Genomic DNA, 18,608 nt, shown 5'->3' with positions numbered 1-18,608 from the left:
TATTAGAAAAGAGCATAAGATGTTTTTTCTAGATTTATTTGCAGAAAAACCAATAGCGGTTTTCCAGCTTCAAATGAGGATTCTTAATGCATGGCCTATAATATCTGACATTGTTATCCCAGGAATGTTGATGGGGTCCAGAGAAAAAACTGGAGGCCTCAGGGGGGTGTTGCCAACTGAGTGTCAGTGTACTTTTCCAACAACCACAAAATGATAGTAGGCTTTTGCCCTTGTTAGGAAAAGGACACTTTCTGTCTCATTGCAGATCTTTGAATTCATGGTAGTATCTGTCAGGCTGAAATCTTCTGAGACCACAGTCTCCTTTCCTTTGTGGTTTGCTTTTTGTTGGTAATGATTCCATTCCATAGTTTTCTCTGGGTTAACATCTCTCCTGGATGTTAAATAGTAATCCAAAATAAAGTTGAGTCTCCACTAAATCATAATAGGGATAGTATTGATCCTTGTCTTGATTGCATCCATCAGTAGATTGATGTCCAGACATATTCCATATGGAACAGAATGACTGTCTAGGTTTTCTGGGACAACAGATTCATTTGGACTCACAGAAGGTTTTATAGCCCCTGCTAGATCCCAGAGAAGTCCTCATGTGCCAGTCAAAGGCTGCAGGAGATATTTCATTCTCAAGTTTTTAAAATGTTTATTTCTCTTAGAGAGAGAGAGAGAGAGAATCCCAAGCAGGCTCTGTGTTGTCATTGCAGAATCCAACATGGGGCTCGACCTCAGGAACCATGAGATCATAACCTGAAAGGAAATCAGGAGTTGGACACTTAACTGACTGAGGCACCCAGGTGCCCTGCATTCTCAATTTTAGTGTCCTATTAAGAAGGTTAGGCAGACACAAAGGAGAAAGTATTATGTTTACATTTAAAGAAATGTTAAAGCAATTGGATTGCATACATGGATTAAGCTATGGAATAGGAATAATAGATAGGACCATAAGAGATAATGTGGTTTATTTTAAAGTGTAAACATACACGTGATCATATTTCATGGAGCAATAGAGGAAAATTTCTTCTGGAAGAGCAAATAAGCTTAGGAAAACTGGACTTATGAATTCATGCACATTCCTGGCTTTATGACCCCATGGTTTTATTTGGTTAATGTTAACTTTCCACATTTGGCTACCAAAATAGCTTTCCATTCTGAGGCTGTTACTGCAAAGTAAGTAGCTTAAGTTTTCCTTTCACACCTCACCGGATATTAATCTTTGAGAATCACTGCCCTGCCTTTTGCAATGTTCCTAATGTTCACACTTCCTATTGAGAAACTGCTGCACACACTGAGGATATCCTGCTTGGTCAGCAGGGATGGCTGTTCTGAGTGGCAGTTCTCAGGAGATCTGCCTCCACTATTCCCTCTAATTGTTGCTTTGGGGCACATGCCTTGTGCCCTAGTAGTTCTGAGGTTTGTCAGATCCAGATCATTATCTCTGACTAATCATGGTCTTGAATAACAGTCGTCATTCAAAGATTGTTCTCTTACGGAATTGCCATGACTAGGCAATCATTTTTTATATTGAAGTATTAGACATTTTTAGAAGTGATCCTCTGGTGATTATGCAGGGAATTATACATTAGGCTATGCAGGAAAACATCTTTTAGGAACTCCACATACTCAATGAAGCATCACATGGAGTAGAAAAAATTGTGAATGGAAAGGTGATTTGAGGACATGATGATTCCAGCACAATTTGTTTTTGAACTGTGTCTTCTCATAGTACTTCATGGATTTTTTTTTTTTTGTTAGTGCTGGGAAATATGATCTGGGGAAAACATGGGCAATTTTTCTAAGGCTCATATCATTGAAGAGTATTTCTTCATTTGAGGAGGAGAGTTTCTTCCAAACTGGGGGAAATTGAGAAAATAGTTTATAGGACTTAAGTCCTGACTCAGTTGCTGTCTCAGTTATCGATTACCATGTAACAAAACACTCTCAACTTTAGAGAACTCAAACAAAAACCATGTTCTTTTTCATGATTCTATGGATTAGGAATTCAGACCAGGCTCCATGGGGATGGTTCAAGGTGTTGTCTGAGGCAGATCACATGGAGCTAGAAGATCCAAGATGGCCTTATTCATGTGGTTAGGGCACTTGGGTTGGCTGGTGGCTGGGGGGTATTAGTAGTTGTATGTACACTGACATGGCTGGCTCTTCAAAGGAAATGGAAGTCCTATCATAACCCGTAAGTCACACAGTGTTAACTCCCCCACATTCTTTTGATCAAAGTAAATCATATTATTGACCTAGATTCAAGCGAAGGAAAAACAGAACCTACTCCTTGGCTGGAAAATAATCATGGTGGCACAGGAATTGTTGGTAAATCCCCTTTGCTGAAATGCTTCTACCATGGCTGGTTCCTAGAAAAGCACTAGTAAGAGCCTTCATTTAACCAATTACTATTAACCAATTGTCTCAAAAAAAAAAAAAAAAAAAAGAGAGAGGGAGAGAGGATTACTTATTTTAGTGACTCCAAAGTTCCATGAATTGTAAGATGTACATTGTTCTACATATTATTTAAAAAAGAAAAAGGCTGCCAAGTAAACCATGACATGACATAAATTATTAAGATGCATCTTGACTTCAGAAATATTACAAGGTGGGGGAAATGTGCATATTCAAGATAATGAAAAGTGGTAATTATCTGATACATAATTCATCAGAGTTCAAAGACAAGTGGATAAAATCCAAGGCTTGGAAGCTAGTCATTATTTTGATCACTGAATCCATCAATTGGGTATCAACTTGCATAGTCCTTATCCTGACTAAGGTACTCATTTTGGCATGGTCTGATAGGACAGGGCCTTAAAGGGTCATTTTTTTCCCTCTTACCCCCTCATCAAACCATGAAGGCAGGCAAACCATGGGAATCAGGAGAACAATCGGGTATTTGCAGCTCAGTGAGCAAAGCTGCCTCTATTGGGAAGTTGATCCCTATGTTTGGTTGCTTTGCACCACTCAGCTCAACCAATACACCTAGACCTTCTACTGGATTCTTTAATTCACTCACTGGGTATTTTTCACCATTGAGAAGTCATCGGTACTTTCACCCTGGCTTCCTAGATGACAGGTTTCCAGGAATACATGAAGTCATAAAAGCAGTGATTAGCATATTTCCAAATTTAGTAAATGCTTATTGGGTCCCTATGTGTGCCACAGACTGTGCTCGATGCTGCAATACTCAAAAAGACAGATATGCAGCATTCCCTCTTATAGTCTGATGGGAGAGGCAGGCAGTGGGCAAGTAAAACATTTTTTTAAATATGTATTTATTTTCGAGAGAGAGAGAGAGAGAGAGAGAGCGCGCGCGCGCGCGCGCGTGTAAATGGGGGAGGGGCAGAGAGAGAGGGGGACAGAGGATCTGAAGCAGGTTCTGTGCTGACAGCAGAGAGCCCAATGGAGGGCTTGAACTCATATACCATGAGATCATGAACTGAGCCACAGTCAGACACTGAACTGACTGAGCCACCCAGGTGCTCCAAGTAAAACATCTTAATTCATGAGAGATCTTATAAGTACTATGAGGGAAATGAATAAGGTGGTGACAGAAAATAAGAGGAGACTCCTTTAAACAGAGGTGATCATGGAAGGGCATCCTGAGGAAGGAAAATTTAAGCAAAGACTTAAAGATTTAAAAGGATGAGCCATGCAAAAAGCCAAGGGAAAGTGCTCTAGCTGGAACAGAAGACACAGCAAGTACAATGGTGCTGAGGTCACAAAGAGCTTGGTATGTTTCTGAAACTGAAAGTAGATTGATATAATCAGAGCAAATTTCTCTAGAAAACCAGAAAGCAGGCCTAGAGATACATGTAAAAATTTCTCCTATGTTCCACACAGGCAAAACAAACAGAAAATGTTTAAAAAACAAACACCAAAAACAAACAAACAAAAAAACAACTGGAACCAGAATTTTATAAGCCTATAAACATCTCTGAGAAGAAAAAAAAATGAGCCCTATAGTGATTTTTTTCTTTACTTTCCTTCTAGAATATGATGTGACTATTTCTTAGATTTATAGAAGTTTATTCACAAAGTCAGTATTTCTCAAACATGAGTAATGAAGCAAGACTTTAAAGGAAACAAATATATAAATCATCAGCATTGACTTAAATCATTTCAATTATGTTTCTTTAAGATGAGTGAAGTGTAACTGCCTTATGCTCATAGATGTTATGCAAATCTAAAACTAAATCAAGTTTACAAATTAAATACAAACTAAGCTACAAAATCAATAAAATGCAAATTATCAACATTAGAGTAATGAATGATGTTATTTGCTGCCACTAAATTGCTGATGCTTGCATTGATGTGTTTCATTTCACTTGTTGCAAAGCTGGACCATTATTGTTATCTTTTTTTGCTTATCTTTTTTAAAAATAAGCATTTTTAAAATCCTTTATCCATTATCATAAAAGGCCAATTAGCACACTTCTGAATTATATACATATAAAATTTATTTATTTTGAGAGGGAGGGAAAGAGTGTGAGTGCATGCACTTGTAAGTGGGGGAGAGGCAGAGAGAGAGAGAGAGAGAGAGAATCCCAAGCAGGCTACTTATTGTCAGTGCAGAGGTCCATGCAGGGCTTCATCGCATGAACCGTTACATCATGACCTAAGCCGAAATCAGGAGTCCAACTCTTAACTGACTGAGCCACCCAGGTGCCCTGTCAGATTTCAAAATGTGATACTGAAATGAAAATATACTGTTTAACAAAGAAAAAAATTCTTTGTTTTTCACTACTGCATTTACAATCTAACCATTGCTAATTTAAAGATAAGATTTCACAATATAGCCAATGACTCTGTGAATATGTACTAATGGTCAGCTCTAAGGTTTTTATAGTTTCATATGCCAATGATATGGACCACTAAACCTTTCTCTGTGGAATGAGTGCAAAAACCTTAGAGTGTGTATTGTATAGTAATTTGGCTTTACTTGGTACTAACATGACCATATGTTAAATGCAAATGTCCCTATGAAATTGCATGGAGTACTTCAATAAAAGGAGGTAGTCTTGGAATTCTAGAATGTGCTCAGATTACTTTAAGATTATCATATGTGTGAAAATCCAGAAAAGTTTAATCTTATAGATTTTGTGGACTTGGGAAATACGTCTGAAGACTCTAGGCTGAGAAAAGGTACATACATTAATAATGGGATCAGGAGGAAGAGTGGGTCTGAAATGTTTTATAATATCAGGAACAATCAACCCAACATGAATACAGCTGGACAAATGCATGCCACAGAGATGTAGCATAGGACATTTATTCAGTTTAGAACTAATGTGAATAAGGAAGTACAACAGTGTAATAGCTGTTAATAATGATTAAGTGTCTACAGTATCAGACATTGTGTTAAGTAATAATGATGATTTTAAAAAGAATGCAGTTCATTTATTAGCTACCACAGGCACGTGTAAAAGAATAACATAGTTCCAGCTAGATCACTTTTTTAAAGAAAAAGCAGGAGAGCAAATTCTAATTTCACAATATCAGGTCTAACAATCTAACCAAAAATCTCTGAGAAGAAATTTCCTGCCCAATTTCTGGAGACCCAGTCTCTTCCTGAGTTCCAGACTTGAATATCAATACACATCTCAGAGTGTCAGTGATAGATGGTGTCCAAAGATGACTGCCAATCACACGTTCCCTCCCTATACATGTGCGCTGCTCCTCAAATCAAGAGGTTAAGTCCTACTCCCCTTCCCTTGAATACAGGCTGGCCTTAGTGGTTTGCTTAACCAGTAAAACACAGCAGAAGTAACATTTGGGTGCTTGTAAAGCTAGTTATAAGAATCCTTGGAACTTCTACCTGGCTCTTTTGGAATGCAACGGTTAGGGGTATTCCCTCTTGCAATCCAACTGCCCTACTGTAAGGAGACTAAGCAACATATGCTGGCACTGCCATTGGCAGCTGCCAGCGAATGGCCAGCATCAATTGCCAGCCAGATGTGTGAGCCCCAGATGTCTCCCTGCAAATTCCAGAGAAAAACAATCACGAGTTTTCCAGCTAAGCCCAGGTAACCTACAGAAACATGGAAAATAATAATAATTGCAGGTTTAAGTTACTAAGTCTTGGGTGGTTTGTTATGCAGCAACAGGTCACTATAATAGTATCCCAGATCCCAAACCAAATCTTTTATTTCCCCTTCACAAAACCCAATCCTTGTGTGTCCCATCGCAGGAAAAACTTCCATTTAATTAGGTAAAAAATCTTGAAGTCATCCTTGGTCTTCTCTTTTTCTCAAATGCTATCTTCAATCCATTGGCTCAGTCTCTAAATCATATCCCAGATTTCTTCATTTACTATTTCTTCTGCCCTCCCATCCTTATCCAAGCTACTTCGAATTCTTACCAGATCTTCTGTAATAGCCGCCGAGCTGGTCTCCCTGCTTCTCCCTCTGTCTCCAGTGTTTCTTCTCAACATAACAGGCAGCCAGAGTCCTCCTTTAAAAATGGAGATGACTTCTCTGCTCACAAGCCTCTTATCACACTTAGAATAAACCCAACGTCCTGGCCTTGGCCTAAAATGTTTTCCAGCAACTGGCTCCCATTTCCTTGCTGAATTCATTTCTTCTGCTCTCTCCTTTGCACACTCTTCAGCCAGATAGGCCCTCGTGCTGTTTCTTGAATATGCCAATGTCACCCCTAATTCAGGTTCTTTACACTCACTCTTCCCTCATCCTGGAATCCTCTTTCTTGAGATGTTATTATGATCCTTGTATTCACATCTCTGTCCATAGTGTTTCTGCTCCAGGATGCCCTTTTCTGACCAGCCTAGCTAAAATAGCAACCCCTGCCTTTCTGCCTCCCCTCAGCCTGCTTTAGTTTTCTTTATCATAGTTCCATCACCACCCTTTGCTATTGACCTCTTTGTTTCCTGTCTATTTTGCTCCACTTCAATGGAAATCCATGAGGACAAGGAAATTGTCTGTTTTCGTTACTGATATATCACCAGTGCCTAGAATCATTCCTGGCACATAGTAGGGCCTCAACAAATATTTGTTGGACGAATAAACGGTCCCTAGACCTGTTTTCCAAAATGTCAATAAGGACTGACATGCATCTGCCTTCTTGACATTTAAGCTAATTTTTCTAGATTTCCTTCAGCTCAGAGCACAGTCAAGACACATGACTTTTCCAGGCTGAAACGGGGTGGAGAAGAAGACACATCATCCCCATGTATTCTATGTTACTAATATTTGGCCTCACTACTGCCTGGATATTAAGTGTTCTCAGTGTGTGACCACAAATCCTTCTCTTAATCCTAACTTCTTGGAGCTCAGGTTGAGACTAGACTTTGTGTAGGAGTCCATGCAAGTTTACATAGCCAACCCTGGCCAATTATCTATTTAATGTTGATAGATCCCCTAATGTGTCCCAGGCCCTGTAAAAAGTACTAGTGATACACTGAGGAATAAGGCAGACTGGGCTGCATCTACTCAAAGCTAGCATTTTGAAGGATGACTGAAAGATAAGCCAGTTGGGGAGTAATGGCGAAAGGTGCCAAGGAAACTGCCTATAATCACAGCCTCAGGGATGTGTTCCAAATCCTTGGGACAGACACATGTGTGGCTTGGGAGGTCCTGTCTCAGTAGTATCATCTAGATGATATTGGCAGTAGCTAGCACACTCACTGAGTGCCACATAACCAACATTGCTTTGCCCACACATCACTAGGGCCCTGGGAAACCCTGTGGCACAGCCAAATAGCTGTAACCTTTTAGGCCTTTCAGAGCATTTTTAAAGCCCAGAAGGGCAGTGTATTATCTGTATTTACCCAGCAAAGCAACAAAGGCAAAAATCACACTTGTGAATATTTTCAGCAGTTGGGACTGTCAGAAAAGTAAAGATGCATGACTAAATATATCCAGGCAGTGTCCCTGCACTATCAGGCAGGGCTTGTTTTTGCTTTGTTTTGTTTTCTTTTTTAAATCCCATTACTTTCAAAGAGCGGTCATATTGAAAAAAAAAAAATAACCACTATAATAATAAACATCCTTTATCCATCATGAATTATTATGGAAAATTTTCCTGTATTTATTTTCTCTAGAATTCCTAAAGCCCTGCGGAACACACTCCTAGTAAGATTTTCTAGTGGCGGGATCTTTTGTGAAGATTCGGAGATGTGGATCACCAGCTCATATGAGAAAGTGCAATTTCCCACAACCATTAAAGTCCTCTTTATACTTCTTACATGTTTTAGCTAATCAACCTCTCTAATAAACTCTAATCTGTCATTTTCTTTTTCAAAAAAGAGTAAGAATCATTTAACTAAAGTCTCTCAGGGGACTAATTGTGGACGACAACATCTAACATAAACGCTCAGTGTGTTAAGTGCTTCACAGGCATTATGTCACTCAATTTGCACAACAGCCTTGTAAGGAAAAACTACTATTACATCACCTCCATTTTCCAGATGAGGACACCAAGCACGGCAGGTCTTAGTGCCTAGCCCAAGGTTACCTACCAGGGAGCTCATTGGGACCTACCAGGACCCATCTTCTGCAAAGCCAGCAAGCATAACCACTGTGCCCTTCAATCTTGCTTCAGAGGCTGGCTCTACAGTAGGCACTCAATGGCAGATAGGGGCAGTTCCCGACTTTCAGCTATCCAGCTTGCTGACAACTCACGTATTTGGACACTCAACTGCAGAACCTCCCTCCTCCACTCATAGTCCCCCTACTATTGACACTGCGGTAAAGGGAGCCCCCATTCCTTCCACCAGAGGACTCCCCAGCCTTTCCCGATTCCCCTCCCTCCAGGTCCCATCCCACCTCCCCACCCTAACCTCAGCCCCGCAGTTGAACAGGTCAACCTGGCAGGGAACTTGCACCACTACCAGCACTACGGTACCCTTGCATGAAGGATTCCACTGTCCAGCCTGCAATCTTCTCTCCAACAGTATGATTTTTCACAGGAAAGCAATGTTGCTTTCAAACAACCAACGTGCAAGTGAGCCCTATTCATTCAAGCTGCCTGTTTAAGATGACGTTGCAGTGAAGATTCCTGTCTACCGGTATCTCTCCAAACCTTAGAGGGAAAACTATAGATATGTCAGGATGACATTAAGCCGCAGTTTCCTGTTTCATTTCTTTACTGGACTTATATAAATCGATCGTCAGTGCACTATTTCCTATGCCAGAAGTTATTAGGCATTTCCATGTTTGAGGTACATTTTGTGAAATCCTCTCAGTGCAAAACCACACAGTATCTGGGTCATCTGTTCTGTGCTTGCTTCCAGCCTTCACCATTTTGAAACTATTTTAGGTACTGGTGCTTATTTTCCACTTCTTTTTTTAATGGGTGGCATTTTCATTCCTCACACTCAACTTCTCCTTGTATTCTTTTAGGGTCATCTTTGAAATGTCAGCCTTGGTCCTCTGACATGAAAATTTTAAAACGGAAATTTGTTGTAATTTCTTTCAAGTTGTAAATAGATGTTATTTATAAAAAGTACTAACTTTTTTACCAAAAAAAATGACCTTTGGCCTCCAATCTAAAAATACTAATCAGAAAAAAATACCTCATCAGTCCTTCTGAAAATGCCTTTCTTACCTAAAATATAACATTAGAATAGTAATGCAGCAGCTCTCAAACATGAGCACACACACCTAGATCACCTAGATCACCTAGAAGGCTTGTAAAAACGCAAATTGCTGGGCCCCATCCATAGAGTTTGTGGAGCCTGAGGTGGGGCATTTCTGACAAGTCACCAAATGATGTTAATCCTGCTGGTTGAGGGACCACAGTTTGAGACCACTGGTTTAATATTAGAGCCCAAAAAAGTCTTGAGCATCCTTTATGCCTTATTTAAAACTCTAGTGGTTGTAATTTACAAAATCCCACTCAGGCTGGCCTGAGTGCAGAAGAGAGTTTGTTGGAGCAGCTGGGATATCTCCCAGACTCCAAGATAAATTTGAACAATCAGGTCAAAGAGCAGGCAGATTGAGGTGCACAGCTGGAGGGACGGGGTCTCCTCTGTCTCTATCTCTTCACTCCCCAATCTAAGCTCAAGTTTGCTCTATTCAAGTAATCAAAGGAGAGATCTGACTAGCCACTGGCCAGCTGATGAATGGACTCCCCCAGGGTCAGTGTCGATCCCTGATTAAATCATCCCAATCCAAATATGGTACCACAAGAAAGGTGTGGTTCTCAGAGAAGAGTGGCTTGGCAGAAACTTTAAACAGCATGTACTGCATCATCTTCTGAACTCTTATTGTCACAAGAGACAACTGTGGTTTGGGGAAAGTTAAGTGCTTGCCAAAGAGCATGCGCCTAATGAATGGCAAAGCTGAAGCCAGTCTTGCTTTTGGCGGGGGGAAGTGGAGCCTGGTGCGTGGATCCAAAGCCGATCTGGAAGTGCCAAACAGAAATTTGTTTCTTAGCCAACGGTGGGCCAGAGCTGCTGATAGCAGTGCCAGAGATCTGGGTGTTAAATATTCAGGAATTGTGCAAGCACACAAACCATTGGTAGCTGGAAACTTGCCATAGTTGGAGTATTTACACCATGAAAATTGGGTAACATTACAAACTGGCCCTGCTCCTTATTTTTTAGTTCCAAAGAGCCAGTTTAGCAGCACACCATTGCCTAGCTCCATGTGGGCAGAATTTACAATCGGCACAGACACCATATTTCATACAAGATAAGGCAACCTGAATTTGCAGTTTCCCTAGTAGCTGCCGCCTAAACCCTATAAGTAGCCTATTGCCCTGGGGTTGGCAGCTAGAACTCACGTTGTATATCCAGTCCCTCAAACTTGTCTCCTGACAAGTTTCTCACTGACACTTGTGCACGAAATAAGCCTGCTGTCTCATTGACCTTGAGCTGCTCTTGTTCCCAGATTCAAAGCTGGCTCTGTCCTAACTGCCGAATGGCAAAATTTCAGTATTACTAAAGTAAGACAAGCCTGAGCAAGTGTATATAAAACCAACAGAAGTGTCTTTAAGAGATTTGTGTTAAAAAAAAAAAAAAAAAGGTAATAAGGCAGCCAATAAACAAATGCCCTCAGGGATATTGACTTACTGTGTGGTTATTTAAAGAAGGAAACTTGTGCAAATTGCCCAAGACGTCTTTCTTCAGGCTCCCGTTATGTGGCTTGGCTGCCGGCTGCCTCATTCCCATCAGTGCACAAAGCCTGGGAGAGAAAGAAACCTCCGTGACTGTAAGTGATTCCCCAGTCCCCTGGCCTCTGCCACCTGTCACGGAGCCTGCTGACGCACCTCCACTGTCCCTTGGCAGCACTCCACACAACCCCCTGTCCCACATTTCTTAAGAGGCACAAACTGCATGCGCCTCACTGACCACAAGACAGCACTGGGAGCTGGGTGGGGTGGGGGTGGGGTGGGGTGGGGGTTAGTGTTTCCATCCAATAATGCTTCCTGGGCCAGAGAGCCTAAAACAACACAAAGCAAAACTCCATCTTTCCATAAGGAATTTCGGCATGGAGCTGTTTGCTGCTGTTGCGACTACAGCATGATTTCCTGGAACATGATGTCGTCATGAGATTTCCCATGAGTCTTCTCCCACAGCAGACCTAGAGTTACTAGTGCACTCATTTAAAATTCTAAAAAAAACATATGAGGATGCCAAGATAAATTAAGTCCTGGCACTGATATCTATGGAGAGAGAAGCATTTTACAAATTTTAACGCTCTATCTCCTCCTTTCCTTTCCCTTTCTCCTTCCTCCTCCTGCTTCCTCGCCCTTCTTTGCCTTAGCCAAAATCGGTCCCCCACCCCATTTTATAGTCATTGAACTTCCACTGTGAATTTCCACTGACACACTAAACTAGGTACTGTGAAAAACACAAAAATGTGTCTTGAGGTGAAAAGCATTTGGCACATGGATCCAGCCACTTCCTTCCCTAAGACCAACCTGCTTCATCTTATTCATTGTTTCCTCAACAATCTTGAGCACACTGTTCTTAGCAATGGTGAGTAAAGCCTGCTCCTTTACCCTGAAGTCTCCTGGGGGAGGAAGATACTTGGAAAACTAATGAGAGCCTGGAAAAATACTTGCTACAAAGTGGTCTATACAACATGCTGAGATCATTGCCTCTAGTTTTTTGAATTACAAGCACTTTCACTGGGTTAGTGCATAGCGTAATGTAATTTTCACAGTGGCCCTGTAAAGGAGGCATGGGAAAAATGTTGTCAGTGTTTTGATCTATTTGTCCCTCCTGGGCTGGGAGCTCCTTGAGGCAGAGTCCTTGTTATAGTCAGAGAATGTCATAGTTGAAGGAACTATGGAAGAAGAACATCCAGCCTGGCACTTTCCTTATACCACGGAGGAGACTGAGGTAGGAAGGCATCATGAGATGGTGACAAAAGCAGGAAATTCTACTTGGCCCCCTGGTTCCTGTCCCAGCTCTCAGCCATATACTACACACATTATTTCACATATGACCTCCTTATGCTTTGATGTTCTCTTCTGTGAAATAAAATCAACACTATTTTCTCTGCCCATGTTATTGTGCTTTATAAATACTAAATGAGGTTAAGGATGTGAAAACACTTTGTGAAACATTAAACACTATTACAAATATGATAGCTCTTTGTTTCTATCTCCCTTAAAACCTGTCTAATCCTGTCATACTTCATTGAAAATGTGCTTGTGTGTAAGCCCTTTGGAGGCAGGAGACAAGTTGTATTGATATTTGTATCACCAGCACTGAGTACAGTGGCTGCTAAAATGTTTTAAACATATTTTTTAGATAACAGTAATCACCGTTTGCCCAAGGGTAGTTCTGAATGTCTCCAGAGCTCTTTCAGGGATACCTCAGGAAGATGCCCTCCGAGGAATTTCTCTCCTACCTCCATTTCACTTCCTATGATCTGACTACATCAGGGCAAGATAGTCATGGTGTCTCCACTATAGCAGAAAGATCACCCGTATTTCTCATTGTACCCTTAAGGCAGTTGAGAACGATGGCTTGCTGCTTAGACCTCACTCTCAAGAGGGCATGTCTCATTTTCCTTTCATAAACTCCATTCCAGTTATTCTGAGGGTTGGCCAAAGACCTTAGGCTGATGCCTTGTAGACAGTGCTGCTGGGATAGATGGACAGTCATGGGAATGGGGCTCTGGGGTCTTCAAGATGCAACAGAGCCATGGGATGTCTCGGCCACAGGTTACAGTTCCACTGTTGGGCACACAGCTTGACACAGATTCTGCTTGCAATTCCAGCTGCTCATATGAACCACTCCCTGGAAATGATGTTCTCACCCTTATCAGCTATTTGATTAATTCAGGGCTGTTTGTCTATGAAACACCTGGTCTACCTTGTGCTTTAAATACTGACATGTGAGTTGTTTTCAGAGGTGGGGGTTGAAGCCAGGAGAGTGAATGCCTTCAGGGAAGGTGTGTGTGACTAGGCTGGAGTGTTAGAGGAAACTCACTGTTGGTAAGTGAGGCAAGGAAGAGGAACCAGAAAAGGGAGAGAGAGAATGTGAGAGAAGGAGAGTGAGGGAGTGACATTGGGAAAGTGACATGTCATAGAAGCAGAGAGAGAGAGAGAGAGAGGTGAAGTAATAGTGTCATATCCAGTAGAATCATCAAAAGGAACTCTGATGAAAGACCACTAGATGTGGCAATAAAGAGCTCATTAGTAAAATGTAGGAGAAAATGTTCAGCTGTGTGGTGAGTCAAAAGGAGCAAGAGAGGGAGGATGTCACTGCCCAGGAAAGTGACGCTGTGGTGGCAGTTCACATATTCAAGGATTTGGACAGGAAAGAATTGTTAACCTGTAGTGAGAAGAGATATCAGGATCAAATGAAGATCTTGTCAATTTGGGCAAATCTCAGCACACCTGGTATTAAGGATGGAGTCAGAATGAAGGGTGAAATAATAAATATACATATCTACCCCCCCAATTCCTGGTATGGAGCTCCTAAAATCCTTGTGATTTCCTATGTGATAAGAACATGAGGAGCATCTTTTGTTCTAACATTTCGTCTTTGCCTGGTTTCTGACACAGAGCTCCTAAATCCCTTGGAATTTTCCAAAATCCCTTGGAATGTCTTTTGTTCTAATGAAGTGACTCTGGGTAGTCTCCTAAATAGCTTTAGGATGAGGGCTGGTCACCAGAAAGACAAAGCCATGTTAGAAGCTTGGACCTTTCTACCTTACCTCCCATCTTGCAAGATGGGGGAAGGGGCTGGAGACTGAGTTGATGATCAATCAGCCTATATCATGAATACTCGTAAATATCCCAAAAGTACTAGATTTGGAAACTTCTGACTTGGTGAACACATGCAGGTACTGGGAGGGTGGGGTGCCTGGAAAGGGCATGGAAGCTTTGTGCCCTTTCCTACATACCTTGCCCTCATCTGGATTTCCCCCATCAGAATTCCCTGAATTCTGTGATCCATATAGAAAATTAACTAGTGAACCCATGTAGGGGGTTGTGGGAATCCCAATTTACAGAAGTACAGGTAACAGCCTAGAATTTGTGATTGGCATATAAAGTGGGGGCAGTCTTGTGGGATTAAGCCCTCAACTTATGGGATCTGAGGCTAACTCCAGCTGGATAATGCCAGAACTGAATTGTAGGGTACCCAGCTGGTGTTGCAGAGAATTACTTGATGTGTGGAAAACCCACACATCTGGTGTTGGAAATATTGTGAGTGTGTGGGTAAAGGAATCATAGAAGTGGCTTCCCTAGACACAGGGGAAGGTTTCAAAGGAGAAGATGACTGGAGGTCATTATTTACAGGAGAGGATGGGCTTCATATGATGGAGGTCAGAAACCTTTTCCTCCTAGCCTAAAGCTGTAAAATGAGGGTGCAGATAAAGACCAGTGAAGTTACATTATCAAAAGCCAACTCCTTCAAAAGACCACAGAAAAACCTGCTATTCAAGCAAAAATAAGGGAAGGATATTTATAGGGTTTGTGGGTCTGGGTTCAAGTGATTCAATGTGGGTCTTTTAAAGGGAGATCTGACTGGGACTGAGCAAAATTCATGACATGATAGTCAATACTGGTGAACCCAGCAAGGTGAAGGTCAAGTCTTGAATAAACAAACAGTTGTTTGACAAGTGAACCATTTGCCAGGGAAAAAATCTATTGTCCTGAGAAGAGAGCTGTTTGCCCAGATGAGCAAACTATTTGCCCAGACAAAAGCAAGCAGGGTTATTTATTGTTTTATAGCTTTCACTTCCTAGACAAGAAATTCCTAGAGAGACTAATTGTCATGTTGGCATGACATGAAGTGTGAGCGTAAACCAGAAACACTGTGGCAGTGGTTTCAAACTTGGCTGAACGCTGAAATCACCTGAAGATCTTCAAGAAAGTACTGATGTCTGATTCCCACCCCCAAAATTCTGATTTAGTTGGTATGGGGTGGAACCTGAGCATGAAGCCTTTTAAATGTCCTCACCCCCAGGTGATCCAAAATCAAGATTTGGGAACTACTTCGCTAGAATTACAGGAGAAAGTAGGGATGAAATCACCATTTGGGTGATGCTTTGGGGATATAAAAAGCTGGTAAGCTACAGCATATGGCAGGTTGAAATCAGAAAGCAGTATTCTAGAATAGGCCTGGTCTGTAGCTTCTACCATAGAAGGCAACAGCAGCCCCAGTGTGGCAGCCTCAGTGGGAGGCCAGACAGAGGACACTGAGGCACTGAGCAAGTTCTCTGTGGTTATCAAAGTGGGGAGTGTGAACTTGAGTGAGGGGGAAGAGCAGACAGCTGAGAGACGTTATCAGAGAGAGAGAAGCCTGCTATGGACTTTTCAGAAGTCAGGGATCTCTCAAGGGGTTTTGGAAGGAGGAGGCCCAGAACACGAGGGTGCTGCTTCTCCATTATGTGAAATGAAGGTGGGGGTCTGAAGCCTCATGGGAGAGAAGGAGAAAGACATGTAGTGATGGATGATGATGGGGTGGCCTGCATGGGGAAAAGAAAGAACACTGAAGACATGTGGCAGTGCCTGTGAGCAGACAGGAGGCCACAACATCATTGATTACAAGAGGACAATGTAGACAGAAGACATGGAGTTCAAAAGATGAAATAGCAAGGAAGATAGTTGTGTTTTGACAGCCTAGAAATGGCTGTGGGAAGTAAGGGAATCCTGCCCAAGCCCCTTCACCACTGAGAACAGGTCTGGGAGGAGGTGAGGACTACCCAGGAAAGGGCACCAGGAGACTGAGAGACAGGATAACCACTGGGCCAGGAGAGGGCAAGAGGGAGGGAAGGGACGAGCCGTAAGTGAGAATTAAGGTGGGCTTGTCTCTACAGAACAGGAGTTTCACAGAGCACAAGATACATGGGAGGTGGTGGGAAGGACAGGGTGGTGGGGAGGCATTCGTGAAGTCGGGAGGGGAACCATAGGAGACAGTGAGGCGGAAGCAGAGAATCAGGATGCCAGGTGAGGAGGGGAAGGAGCAGGCACAGGACAGCACTGGGCTGCCTGACAACTGCCTTTACTTCAGGCCAGGAGGTCAATGAATTCAGAAAAGACGGAGGCATCCACCAGGATATTTTTTCTGGATGTTTTTTCATCTCTTAAAAAGTTATTTAATTTTTGAATGGTTTAAATACCAAGAAAGGAATTAAAAGGGATACCTTTTAGTCCAGCCCCTACCTTTCTAATAGTTACCTTTCCAACAAATAACCAATATTTTTAGTTCCTTATGCAGCCTTCACAGAATAAAGGTTGTGTATACATACATAAGCATACATGAGTACACATTCCCCCTTCTATTTACACACAAATGGCATATTATTGGGGTACCTACTCTTGCACAGCTCTAGGGGGGGTGCCACTTACATAGAATTCGGTGTGAATAGTGTTTCAGAGTTGTCCAACATGGAGGAATCCCACAATATATAGAGTTATTTTACTTAACAGTGTGTCTTGGATATATTTCCACATCAGTACATAAAATATTTATCATATATATATATATATATATATATATATATATATATATATATATGTCACCACTACTATGTCTTGGTGTGGATGTATCATAATTTCCTAAAAATCCTACAATGGTCATTTTGGTCATTCCCAGTTATATGGTTTATAAATAGTGCTGAGCATTTCATTTTACACACATTTAAGTGCATAAAATGAATTGCTCCAAGTGTAGTTATTGGTCAAAGGCTTTCTGCTAGGAGTACATAGGCACATGTTTTCTGTAAAGAGCCAGATAGTAAATATTTTAGGTTTTGCAGGCCATATGGTCTCTATCTCAATCTCAATTCTGCAGTTGTAGTGCGAAAGTAGCTATAGACAATATATAAATAAATGAGCATGGCTGTGTTCCAATAAAACTTTATTTATGGACACTGAAATTTGAATTTCACATCATGTTCATGTGTTACGAAATTTATTCTTATGTTGATTCTCGTTTCACCATTTAAAAATGTAAAAATCAGGAGTGCCTTGGTGGCTCAGTTGGTTGAGCATCCGACTTCTGCTCAGGTTGTGATCTCACAGTTTATGAGTTCGAGCCCAGCAACAGGCTCTGTGCTGCTGGCTCAGAGCCTGGAGCCTGCACTGGATCCTGTTTCTCCCTCTCTCTGCCCCACCCCTGCTTGTGCTCTGTCTCTCTCTGCCTCTCAAAAATGAATAAACGTTAAAAAAATTTTCTTAAATGAAAAATCATTTTTATCTTGTGGACTATCGAAAGACAGACAGCAGCACATGTGGTAACAGCTTTCCAACCTTGTTTATGCAAGAGAAATGTTGATAAGTATTACCAAATTGACCTTCATATACGTTATCACTTCATACTTCTGCTAACAATGTGTAAGTTGCTATTTTCTCTTAAACCTTGCCAACAGAGTGTATTAGTGAGCTTTTGAATTTTTTGTCAAACAAATGGGTGAAAGCAGTATCTCAGAAAAGTTTTAATTTGTGTTTCTCTGAGAATAGAAATATTTTCATGTGTTTCAAAGCCATTTGCTCTTCTGTTAATCATCAGTTTATATCTTTTATTGCAAATAAAATTTCAAATATCAAGTTCCTTGTGAGTAAATACTTTTTTCTTCTTTTAAACGTAGAAATGGTTTTATTATGTTTTCTAATTATAAAAGTTATTATGATTATGATTACATTTTCCTGGTATAAAAAATTAAAGAAAATGTAAAGAAAAGAAAAAGTATGACTCATAATCTCCTGAGAAATACCTATTTTTTTACTTTTTTTAAGGACATTTTTCAGACATTTGTATATAGGCATGTTTTTAGAAAAGGTGACTCATTCAACAAATATTTATGTGTTATGACTATTACAAGGGTCATGCTACATATACCATTTTGTAACTTGCTTTTTTCAGTTAACAATGGATCATGGAAATTTTATTCTTGGCCTGTCAGTGCAGACAGTTGAGTCAACAAAGTACAAAATTTGTTTCAACAAGCAATAATTCCATTTATCTCATCCTCTCTGGACCATTGTGTCTGCCTGTTCTGATAGAGATGCCAATTGAACCAATGACATGGATTGACAGAGTAGGGTTACAAAAAGAGAAAGAACCATTCATTCATCAAGTATTTATTGAGTACCTACTGTGTACCACATTAAATGTTGGGAATATAACAGGCAACAGATTGGGAAAGTTTCACAGTTCAGTGAAGGAG

General features: G+C 41.1%; 1 long non-coding RNA gene across 1 annotated transcript in view; it reads right to left on the bottom strand.

Moving 5' to 3' along the window:
- Positions 1 to 3,307: 3,307 nt before the first annotated feature.
- LOC128314772 (uncharacterized) overlaps positions 3,308 to 18,608 on the bottom strand; it is a 73,774-nt gene continuing 58,473 nt past the window's right edge. Inside the window, exon 3 of the long non-coding RNA XR_008296806.1 lies at positions 3,308 to 11,156. This is a non-coding gene — a long non-coding RNA (uncharacterized LOC128314772). The remainder of the gene's footprint in view (positions 11,157 to 18,608) is intronic.

The sequence above is a fragment of the Acinonyx jubatus genome, chromosome A2, assembly GCF_027475565.1.
Source record: "Acinonyx jubatus isolate Ajub_Pintada_27869175 chromosome A2, VMU_Ajub_asm_v1.0, whole genome shotgun sequence".
NCBI lineage: Eukaryota > Metazoa > Chordata > Mammalia > Carnivora > Felidae > Acinonyx > Acinonyx jubatus.
Note: the sequence above shows the minus strand (reverse complement) of the source record. Positions and strands in the feature narration are given on the sequence as shown.